The sequence below is a fragment of the Euprymna scolopes genome, chromosome 22 (genome assembly GCF_053919585.1).
Source record: "Euprymna scolopes isolate OS-2025 chromosome 22, ASM5391958v1, whole genome shotgun sequence".
Lineage (NCBI taxonomy): Eukaryota > Metazoa > Mollusca > Cephalopoda > Sepiida > Sepiolidae > Euprymna > Euprymna scolopes.
The window spans coordinates 44,806,641-44,819,387 of NC_136503.1; the positions used below are offsets into that span (position 1 = coordinate 44,806,641).

General features: G+C 31.5%; 1 protein-coding gene across 2 annotated transcripts in view; it reads right to left on the reverse strand.

Annotated features, from left to right (window-relative positions):
* Positions 1–12,747, reverse strand: part of LOC145243390 (protein phosphatase 1 regulatory subunit 21-like) — a 109,709-nt gene that overhangs the window by 70,615 nt on the left and 26,347 nt on the right. The window lies entirely within an intron of this gene.

The following is a 12,747-nucleotide window of genomic DNA, read 5'->3' on the forward strand; positions in this document are numbered from 1 at the left end:
ACTCTCGTGTGAAATTTTTCAATAATTTTGTTAACATTGTGTTTTTCAAGTGATTTTATTGGTTTTGCTTATTTGTTTGGTTTTACGGCATATCAACCCCTTTTCAAGTCATTTAATGCAGAATCTGGTCATTTTGGTAAAAGTTTTTACGCTTCAAGTTCTTTATAGCTTCAAATATTTATTCATTGCTTGTTTTGCAGAGGAAATTGTTATTTTTGTTTTGGGTTTCGCAGAACATAAGTTTTGTAAAGAGCAAGGAAAAAAAGACAATAACATCAATGTTTGGTGCATTTTAGGTCAGAAAGCCAATATCTTCAGACTGCCTAATCTAGTAGCACTAGACAACTAAACTGAAACCTCCAACACACACTTTACATAAATACATTTTTAAACACAGTTATTCAAGAACTAAGAGATTAAAAAGAACACCGGATACTGTCCTTATAACTTTTCTCATTTTCAGAGTAAGTTTTTCCTTTTGAGAATATATATATATTTTATGACCGGGCAACATTGGATAGCCTACTAGTTATATATATATATATATAACTACTTCATTTACTCACATAAAATTAATATACGAAAATGTAGATTTATGCGTAAACTTTAAGTATTTACTTCAAAGTGCTCAATATGTAGGTAGAGCTAGTTAGTAATTTATAAAATATATATGGCGATAAAGCTACACTGAATATTCGGCATTTCAAATAAAAATAATAATAATAATAATAATAACAATAATAATAATAACAAACCAACCCCGGACAAGAACAACCATACCATAAATAAAAATACTAATAATGAACAAGATAAATGCAAATGTAGACACCGCACACTTTGCCCAGTTCAAAATAAATGTCTAACAAAAAGCGTAGTTTATCAGGCAACAATATTTGCGAAAGAAAACCCGAATAACAAGAAATATTATGTAGGCATGACTTCCTTAGATTTCAAAACCCGATACTATGACCACAAAAGTACATTCAACAATAAAAAACACCGTATAAAAACAACACAAGCGAATAAATACTGGGAACTCAAAGAAAGCGGACATTCGCCGGTAGTCGAATGGAAAATAATAAGACAAGCTACCACGTGCAGATATTTAGACGACCCATGTAAATTATGCCTTCATGAAAAATTTGCTATCCTGTACTTTAAAGAACCCCAAAATCTATTAAACTGTAGAAGAGAAATAGCAAATAACTGTGTTCACAAAATAAAACTTACTCTAGGATAGCGATACAAAATAGCTTTAAAACTAACAAAACAATAGAAAATAAACAAATAAATAAATTTAAATAAACATAAATATACATAAACGATCACACATATATGTATGTATATATATATGTACATATATGTATGTATACATATGTGTATTTATATATATATAAAAAAAAAGGAAAATGGCTGCCTTAAACCACTAACCTAATTCTAAAACAGATCCTTTGTTCGATAAAATGCATGCCCATTGGCTGATAGGAAGGGGCGCGGTGGATACTAGAAAGCTAATTAGCTAGCTAAAATCCTCAAGAGAAGAGGACCATATAAAAACGAGAAACAACCACAGAATTTGCGCATAAGCCTGACGAATCCTAGAGTGGATGAAACGCTGAATATTCAGTGTAGCTTAATCGCCATATATATTTTATAAATTACTATATATATATATATATATATATATATATATATATATATATATATATATATATATAACTAGTAGGCTATTCAATGTTGCCCGGTCATAAAATATTCTTAAATATGATATTTTAATTCATGCTGATTTCGTATTTATTTTGTATTACAATAGATTATTAACATACATACATACATTTAAATAGACAGGTGAGATTTATATTATAGATTATAGTTAAATACATAATTCATACACAACAACAACCATGGTCACATACCATGTAATTGCAAATCCTAAACACACATTTTGGGTATCTAATTTTTTATTTTTAGTTTCTCTATAAAATTTTAACATGAGTAAGTTTCATTAGTCTATCGATTTGTCAGTTTTAATGAGTACTAAAATGATTTACAAAGTTATTTTTGACACCTTTTCACATATTAAAATTGCTTCCTTCTTTATGAATCAAAGGGAAGGCATTATGATCGATTTAGTTTGTTTTTTTAATCAACAATTTTTCTCTCTTGTTTTTTTTTTATCACATCACATACAAAAAAGTAAATAAATGATAAATGAACAGTTAAAATTTTAAAAACAGCAAAACCGAAATGGATTTCCCAATTACCATAAAAAAAACATTAAATGTGCATATATTTTCTCAAACATAAAAACCCATTTGTTGGGGTGATTTATAGCTTTTAGCTTGACTGGTAGTCTAAAATCAATAAATTTTTATTTTTACCATCAGCTGTGGAAGATTTTATTGTAAACAAAATCAAATAAAAAAAAAGATAATTAAAGGAATCGTTTTTGGCATCGGAAAATAAGCACAAATTTTTCTCATTCCAACACCCCAAAAGTTCCAATTTTTCAGATTCCTGATTAATCGTCCCAACACTAGTATAAACACACAAAAAGTATAAACACAAACATACATAGATGTAAAAGCGTATATTTTATTGCTCATTTTTTTTAACTTGTTTTATACACAAACATAAATTTTATTTGTATTTGCATTAATTGAAATAAAATAGTGTGCATATGTGCGTATGTGCACCTATTATCATGACTACATGACAACATTAAAATGTCATCTTTTTTAACAGGCGCCATGTAACAAAATTTGTGTTATTATATCTCCGATATAATTGTATATTTGTAAAAGAGTTAGTAAATAATGAAAAAAATATAAAATAGATAACCGAATAAGTACTTACAAAGCCAGAGGCTATTTGCAATTTTTGTCTTTAAGGCTGCTGATAAAAACTAAAAAAAAAGTAAAACTAAGTTGTAGAAATCAAATTATTTCAAATATTCAAGAATTAAATAATGTAAAAACATATAATTGTTTATCACAGCAGAAGTAGGTAGATCAATGTTAACATTTTTTATTAATCATATGTAAACTTATTCTTTTTAGGTGATTATACTAAAATGCCACTGCTTTAATAATCTTCCAGGTCAGAATAAAAATTTTAAAAAAGTAATTGAATCAAATTATTTTTTACTGTAAAAGACATGGTACAACAATAATAATTAAAAATTGGCTACTCAGAATCAAATAACGATTTGTCAACTCAAATTGTATGTAGGTCTAATGTGGGAAATCCAAACAATCTTTCTTTATATATTAGATGATGAATATACAAGTCCAAAAATAACTTTGTTTAATATTATTTCTTTACTGATCTAGTTTATTCTTAAAAATAATTTACATTAGAACTATTTTTTAACCTTACACAATAATGTTTCTGAATGTAAGAGATGAGGATTGATTATTCGTATTATTTAAATACTGTTCTCATCTTGAATGTTATTTTTAAAGTGTTGATGTAATCTCTGACCTTCTTCAGATGCATCTTGTTGAACTCGGGAATCTGCACAGAAATGGAAAGCTTTATTTAATCCACAGAGGTAGCATGCTCTTTTTCTGTCAGCCATGACCGAGTAGAAGTCCTAAGTAATTTGTAATTGCGTGTCGCCCGCACTGAAAATTTAACTGTTAACCTTCAACCTCCAGAAGAGTGGAACTTACAACTGAATTTTTCCAAGTACTTTATTCGCTATGCCATGGATCCTGATTAGACAATTTATTCTAAAAGTATATAAATATATATATATACTTTTCTACTTGGGAGTCACCACTTATCAAGGCCCAAAGGCCACTCAAGGTAGGGGTTAATGAATATAAGGTGATAGTGTAGTAATCGTTAATGCTGTAAATTGGGTAGAATGAGGATGCCTCAACAAAAAATTGTTTACATTGGATTTGAAGGCTACCATGTTATATTCAACTTTCTGGGAAAGAAGCCTATTACTCTATTAGAAAAAAAAATCTAATTATATGGTAGATTTAGTCTGTGATATCTTTCTTACCAATAAATTTCCAGTGCACAAGTAGATATGAAATACGTGTGTTCCATATTTAGAATTTCTTTTTAATGATTTTGAAAATCTTAAGTCATCTTTCATTCTTGAATAAAAATAAAACAATAAAAAATAGTGTATTTTTTTTTATCTAAGAAGATATTTTAGAAGAAAAAGAGAATATTACAATGTTTGGAAAATATTGTGTGCCATTATAATAAGTACTTATAATTCGACATTTCTGAATTTTTGAGATGAGGATTGGTTATTTGTATTATTATTCATCGGACTACTGTTCTCATCTTGAGTGTGATTTTCACAACGTTTTGGTCGATGTAACCTCCAACCTTCTTCAGGTATATCTTGACGAACTCGGGACTGTTTCTGTTGAACTCGAGAATTTGGACAGAATTTCAAGTGGAATCCTTTATTTACTTTATGGGGATAGCATGCTCTTGTTCTGTCAGCCATGACTGGATAGAGGTTCTAAGTAATTCGCAATTGTATTTCTTCGGTCGCCCACACTGAGGATGGTGAGGATTATAATTCCTTTCCATCCATCTACTAACTCTATCACTAACATATTATCATGTCAATAGTTAACTGATTTGAACATTCAGCAATAAAAAAGATATTAAAAAGCTCTTTAGAACAAGAAAAAAATGACAAAAAAGAAAAAGAAGAAAATGTTTATTGGATCGATAATGATAGAAATTAAATTATTAAAAATATTTTATTAGACTGGATTCTTATTTGCATTTGAAAATTTCATACTTTATTTAATACATTAATAGTTTTCCAACATATATTTTATGCCGTGAGATATAAGAACATAACAGTAAATTCATTACATGCTATTAGAAAAGGATGTGTGTGTGCATAGTGCAAGAAGCGTGGTAATAGCAAATTAAAAATAAATTAAATAAAGCAAATGAAGAACTGTGAATTGATTTTAAAAGAAAATAGGTATATCTTGTATATAATGAAGTAGACACAATTTTTCCCCTCTGGACAGAACTGTTGTAGGTTGAAACAACAGATGCCACATAGAAAATTATTATGCTTACGTCATTAGCCATTATGTTATCTAGCTATAGAATGCAATTACATACACATTACTTTGTAATATTAAAACATTACTTTTATTCCGAGAAGCACCATGATCATCATTGTCCTAACCTAGAGAGGAAGAAGCGAAAATTTCACCGTCTCTATACCAAATCCTCTTACGACACCATTCACCACCGAGTGTATTTATACTTTTTCTTACTTTCCTGCGTGTTAGCCGTCATTAAGTGATTACAGATTTTCTACACAATCACATATTCTTACCCCCTATGGCATACAAAAATAATGATTTCTCCCAAACATAAATCTGGTACATCTGATTGGCTGAGAATTATACATTCTACAATTTCTCGATTCGGTTATTCTAACAATAAACAAACACTTCTCAACTATAAACCATGCCGCCATTTCTGTAAATTTCTGTTTCTTATGTTTTTATTTATACAATTCGTGTAATTAATCCACTTAGATTTACTTATACAATTCATATAATTGTTCCGCTTAGGAACTCTATACTTTTACTGTTTATTTGTGAAGATATTACACTCCAAAACATAACTCATTTACCGACCAGCGAGCGATATAGAGAAAAAACTATAAATGGCTAAAATTAAATCACGCTATTAGTTCACATGCTAGAATGTGGTTAGCAATTATTTTGTTTCATTTGGCTTTCTGGTCATGGATTCGATTTATATGTTTGCTTGTTTGTTTATATACACGAATTATAATTGGATATTCGATTTTTAAGTTTTCACGTTTGTTTGCATTATAACTGCTTCACAAACTATAAATAGCTAAAATTAATTCACAATATTATTTCACATGTTAAGATGTGATTAACAATTTATATTAACCTTTTATTTTATTGATAAAGACACCCCAATAGTAGTTCTAGGGATGCATCCGATAATATTTCATTTCATTTGGCTTTCCAGTTTCCGATTCGATTTATATGTTTTCATGTTTGTTCATATACACAAACTATAAATGGATAAAATTACATCACGCTATAATTATACATGTGAGGATATCATTAAACTTTAATTACACTTAAACACGTTATTTAGCAAATACAACAAAAAAAAAAAAGGTGTAAATATGAGGATTCTTTCCACCTCTGAGCAATCCTTTAAAATTACGACTTATATGTTTTCAGCACCACCGAAAACAAAAACACATTTAAAATTCTGATAAACAAGTATTTTACCACGTTATTTAATAAATATAAAAAAGAAACAACAAAATAGTAGTTCTAGGGACACATCCAGTAATATTTCGTTTCATTTAGCTTTCCAGTTTCCGATTCGATTTATACGTTTCCATGTTTGTTTATATACACAAACTATAAATGGATAAATTCCCATCACACTATTATTATTATATATGTAAGGATGTTATTAAATTTTAATTACACTTAAACATGTTATTTCACAAATACAACAAAAAAAATAACGATTCTTTCCACCTTCAACCAATCCTTCAAAAAAAAAAAAAAAAAAAAAAAAAAAAGTATGAAAGTTGAATTTAACTGGAAAACACTTATTACTAATAGCACGGTACAAAAATCCATAAACACCAAATTTTAAAGTAGATGTTGCTCTCGGATGCATATGATGGCAGAGCGTGATACCGTATGCAACCTTATGCCAGCATAACTTGGTGCTTATGAATTTTTTTAACATGAAGAGGTTGGGGGCTGGCAAACAACAAAAACAATGACAGTCATATTTTAAATTTTTATGCACGGGGAGAGGGGTGGGGGTGCTACCACTGGGCAACACCAGTTAACAGGTTCTGCTAGTAATAAATAAGTATAAAATTCACAATCACTTCATCATTATCTTTGGTTTAAGGTGCTTTTTCATATAAACATGACATGCTTTTAGAAATTAACTTCCGAAATAATCTACGAGATGCCTTAAATAAGTTTCCAGACGTTTTTCATATAGGCACTTTTATGGATAGCACACGCATAAAATTCAACTCCCCTTCGCAGGGAATGCACTTGTTGTACCGTTCCAACAACTTCTGGAAGGCCCCATGGAAATCCTCATGTGTGCACATGTCAGCCTCTTTCATCTCTTCAATTGTTTCAGAACAATAGCCTCTATCGTTTTTCTTGAGTTTAGGAAATAACCAAAAATCACAAAGAGTAAGGTCTGAATTATAGGGAGGGTGAGGAACTGTCTTGATGCACAATTTGGTCAAATAGTCTCTGACAAGGACAGAGCACCCTTTAGAACAAACTTTGCACAAATCTTCTGCATCTTCAGTTTCTCACAAATAATTGTGTGTACAGTTCCCACACTGACATCAAACTGTGCTCTTATTATCTCTAGAGACATGAAATTCTTTATTTGGCCAATCAACTCTAGTGTTCTGACTTCCTTATTCCTCCCACATCTCTCATGATCCCTCACAGACTCCCTGCCTTCCTTAAATCTCTTATGCCATTCAAAATCTGATGCTCGATTCATGCAAGATGGTCCAAAAGCAGTCTGAAGTATTCCATACATTTCTGTGTCAAATTTCAAACAGAATTTTATTGCATATTGCTTTTCTACCTCACGTCCAGGTTGCATGCTTGAAATTCACCTGCTTTGACAATCAGGCTTTAGTAGGGTGTATACCAATTCCTGCTGTAGCTGTTCATTTCAACCTGCAATCATAAAAATTGGTCAGTCATCTCATAAGATGTATCGCACTAGGATACTGAATTTTCAAGAGTCTACAACAATTTTAAATGCCTGTACAGAAAAGTCTGGAAACTTATTGAAGGCACCTTGTATCAGAACTCTTTATCCATTCCTCTTTCACTCAAATTCATTCTTATCACTTCCTCCCATATTTTCCTTAGCCTTCCCCTGCTATTTCAACTGTTCTACATCTACTAAACCAAGAACTGTCCTTCATTCTTTTAATGTGTTCAAACTAATACAGCCTCCAGTTCTGTACACATCCACCTATATTGTTAATCTCTCTCTGAGATCATCAGATCTAAGCCTATCTTTAATTTTATTCTCTTCATAAAAAACAGTTTTAGTACTGATGTATGACAAATTAAGGCGCAACAAATGTATGACAGCTGCTCTTGCTTATTCTCTATATGATATTTAGGCATGATAAATTAAGGTGTAACCTGTTTTTTTTTAATTGTTTGCTAAAAATCTTTGAAAAATATAAAGTTTTTTTTTTCAGACTTGGGGGAAATATCAAAAAAAAAAAAAAAAAAGGAGTCCAACATAAAAAGAAAATGTTCCCTTAAGTTAAAAGAAAATAAAAATTTTGTTTACTTTTTTAAAATTGTAAATATTTTTTTTTTAATGTTCAGAAAAAAATGTTAACGAAAATAAATATATCAACAAATTATTTAATTCCCTCAATACTTGGTCTTATCAGTCTGAAAAAGATTTTTAGCAGAAGAAAAAAATGCAAATCTGTCTAAGTTAAAATTGTTTGCTTCTTGCTGTTTTTGACATAAGAATCCCAGGTTGCTCAAATGCCATGCTTAAATATCATACGAATAGAAAATTAGCAGGAGCCGTTTGTCATGCCTTGATTTGTTGCATATAATTAATTATTGCACAAAATACATGACTATAACCCTCATTGGCAAGTTTCACTTCTGTTCAACACACACTTCTTAGATGATTTGCGTTGCATTTTTTGACTTCAGTTTCTATCATTTTGATGATTGTTTTGTAGCTTTTATAATTGAGCTTTATTTTTTTAAAACAATGTACATTATTTAAGACTATTTTGAGTTTTTTCACCCAAAGTTCGTCTGGCAATCTTTCTTACAATGATTCTCATGTTGAAAGAAAATCTAAGATGATTTTAATATTAACTAATTAGGCTTTGTCTTATTTTATCCTCCCTTGGCTTTAGGCCAGACTAGGTTGATACAAATGTTGGACATTTTAGAAAAATACAAGTGAGTTCAGGAACAAACAGTTGATTCTAAGGATGGGTTATATGTAAGAAGAAGAGATGCCTGAAACCAACCTGGATGAGTAACAGCACAAGAGATATCAAGAATAATGCTAAGTATGCATAAGCCTTGCTTATTAAAATAAGCAAGGAAGACACAGAAGCAGACAAACACCAGGACCTAAAAAGCAAAAGGACAAATCCATTTTACTGAGCATCTTCCCCATCACCTTTAAACTGAAGACACTTGGCTATGAAACTGTAATAAAAGTGAACATCTACATATCTATAAAAGTGAAAGTGTGTGTGTGTGTGTACATTTCCCTACACAATAACTATCAATTTTCAGTCTACAGACTCGAAATTTGATATACAGGGTATGGAGATTTGGAGAAAATCGTTTTAATCTGTTTTCGGACAGAAATTTGGCTGTTAAGGGGTCAAAGTTCAACGATTTGACCTTTGAGAACTCTACCAAACTCCTCCGACAATTTTGGGTATAAACAATTGAAATTTTAGATTTTGGACATGGATCTAACTTAATAACTTGATTTGAGCCCAAAACAATAAATGTTAAGGCGTCATAATAGGGGTCAAAGTTAAAAAAAATTGACCTCTGCGGTCTCTACCAAATTACTAGACAATTTCTGGTCTAAACATTTGAAATTTTACATAAAGGGTATTCAGAAATAGGGTAAGCTTTTTAATCGGTTTGGGTCGAAAATTTGAGCTACTAATATATAAATGTATGTATGTATGTATGTATGTTTGCATGTCTGCCTAAAACCTTCAACAGAGGCGACGGATTTTCACAAGATCAGTATCGTTTTGAAGCTCGACCCATCAGACGACAAATACCAAAAAATTGGCTAAAAACATTAATTTTTTCACCCTCAACTGGGCACTTTTCTACAGGGAGGGGTCGTTTTTTTCGCCGATATTTTCGAAAGTCATCCTCTCTTTTCGATTGTCTAGCCTTAATTTAAACCTATGTCATATTTTTTTTTTTTTGCTCAACACACACTTCCAAACACCCAGACAACGCCGGGCACCCATGCTAGTCCATAATAAAGAAAGAATTATATATCTATTAATATAAAGTTTAGTATGTGTATGCCAGTATCTTATATCTTTAAAGCCATCATTTGCCCATGCACAGAGTATTGTTGCTAAATCTGGGCTGCTGCTGCTGCACGTATCACTAATTTTTCTCTCTGAGACAGAATAAAAAAAAAAAGTCACTAACCTAACAGGTTCCACACTATCTTCCAAGCTCCAACTCCTATCCCATCATCGCAATATTGCATCCCTGTATTTGTTTTACAAGTGCTCCGATGTAATGTACTCAGACAAACTTGCTTCACTTGTGCCCCCTCAATGTAGATATCTCTGACTAACCCAATAAGCAGGAAATTCTTCTTCCTTCGGCTGTTGAGATCGTCAGATGCAGTGAGAAAAACAACCAAGATGAGAATAATAGGCTGAACAATCCAAAGAACCCAAAAAATATTTATCAATTCTCATCTCAAAAATATACAAGCATTATATTTGAAAATTGCCTGAATAAAATAACTTTTGTTATTGCAATAAATCGGAAGAATTCAACTTGTACAATCCAAACAGAAAGAGAAAAGTATTTATTCATCTCTTAACAAAGACGAATTTGACATCAAATTATTCTACTGTGGAGAGCACCTTGCATCTTATTGCAATCATGGCAGCTATAAAAAGCGATTTCACTCCCCTTGGTACTCAAGCCTGTGTAGTGTCACTACAGGCATTAGCGACTAACTCTGATCCTCTCCTTTTAAAACAATTGTACAGGAACTGCTTAAGAGAGGGAGTATCTTCTGGGAGAAAGTCTAATTTTTTTTCTTAATCATCATATTTGGTTTATTTTGGTCTATCCATTTTACATGTTGACATGCATTGGACGGATTTTAGAAATTGACTTCCAAACTAAGTTAACGCTGACCAGGTTTTTATTTATTCCTCTTTCTCTCAAGTCCATTTTTATCACTTCTTCCCATGATTTCTTTGGCCTTTTCCTGCCAACTGACCCACCTACCTCCACTGTTCTACATCTACTAATCCAATAACTCTTATCCATTCTTTCAATGTGACCAAACCATCAAAGTCTCCTGTTCTGCAAACATCTCAATCTACTGTTCAGATTTAATATTCCTCTGAGGTCATCAGATCTAAGTCTGTGTTTAAGACTCACATTACACGTCCATCATATCATTCTCAGATCATTTTTCTCTGTTATAACACATGTCCTTAATTCCTAACTGGCCAAGTTTCACCTCAATACATCATCACTAGGGCTGTGACAACAGCATATTCTTTTTATTGCTTTGACTCTCGAGTCCTTGTACCGGACAAATATCCAGTAAATAAAACGTTGTTTAGTAAATCGTTATTTTTTTGCATTTCCATACACCAAACATGGATATAAATATCACTAAAACATCCACTGGGTCATAAGCTACATTTCGGTACCTTACTTGCCTGGGTGGGTTGCCTTTAGGCTGAGCTAAACTGCGTCACACACACACAGTAAATTAAACTTACTAAGGGAGATAATAACTTCCAGTGAATACCGGAAAAATATCCAGTAAATAAAACGTTTAGTAAATCGTTATTTTTTTGCATTTCCATACACTAAACATGGATATAAATATCACTAAAACATCCGCTGGGTTATAAGCTTCATTTCGGTACCTTACTTGTCTGGGTGGGTTGCCTGTAGGCTGAGATAAACCGTGTCATACACACAGACAGACAGTACGAAAATTTATAATAAGATACATTCGTTTTATTGACTTCAAGAATATTTTGCTGACAATGACAATTATTTTTATAAAAGAAAAGCCATTTCTTCTTAATACCATAAACCTTGACTGACATTATCTCAAAAAGAATATTACTTATAACAGTAAATTATACAGATTGATCTAAAATGCACCATGGAAGTGCTAGTCTATATAATAATTGGCCAAAGTAATTTTATATCTCCAAATTTTTTAGATGAAGATTTGTTAATCATATTATTTGGATTCATCGGACTACTGTTCTCATCTTGAGTGTGATTTTCATAACGTTTTGGTCAATGTAACCTCCGACCTTCTTTAGGTGTATCTTGTCCGCAAGGACCCGTGGCGCAGTGGTAAGAGTACTTGGAAAAATCAATTGTGAAAGGTTGAAGGTTCAATTCTCAGTGAGGACGACTGAAAAATACAATTACGAATTACTTACGATGTCTATCCAGTCATAGCTGACAGAACGAGAGCATGCTACCCCCATGAAGTAAATAAAGGGTTCTGTTCGAAATTCCATCCAAATTCCTCAGTTCGACAAGAAACATTCCTGAGTTTGACAAGATACATCTAAAGAAAATCGGGGATTACATTGACTGAAAATGACACTTATAAATAAGAATAACCAATCCTAATCTCAAAAAATAGTCTGATGAATACAAAGTAATTTTATGTCTGTACATATGTATCACTCTTTTTCAAAGGGTAGGACTGCCGGATTGCCAAAAATACAATGCAAAAAAAAAAATTTCATCTAATTCACTAGTGTGTCAAACTTAAAACTGAAACTAATATACATTTTTTAGGCTTTTAAGCTAGGATCTAGAAAATATAGTATTTGTTCAACCCAAAGATGGCACATTAATATCATGAGGTCTGCACTTGTGGGGGATGTCCATTAAATGGAAATATGTTACAAAC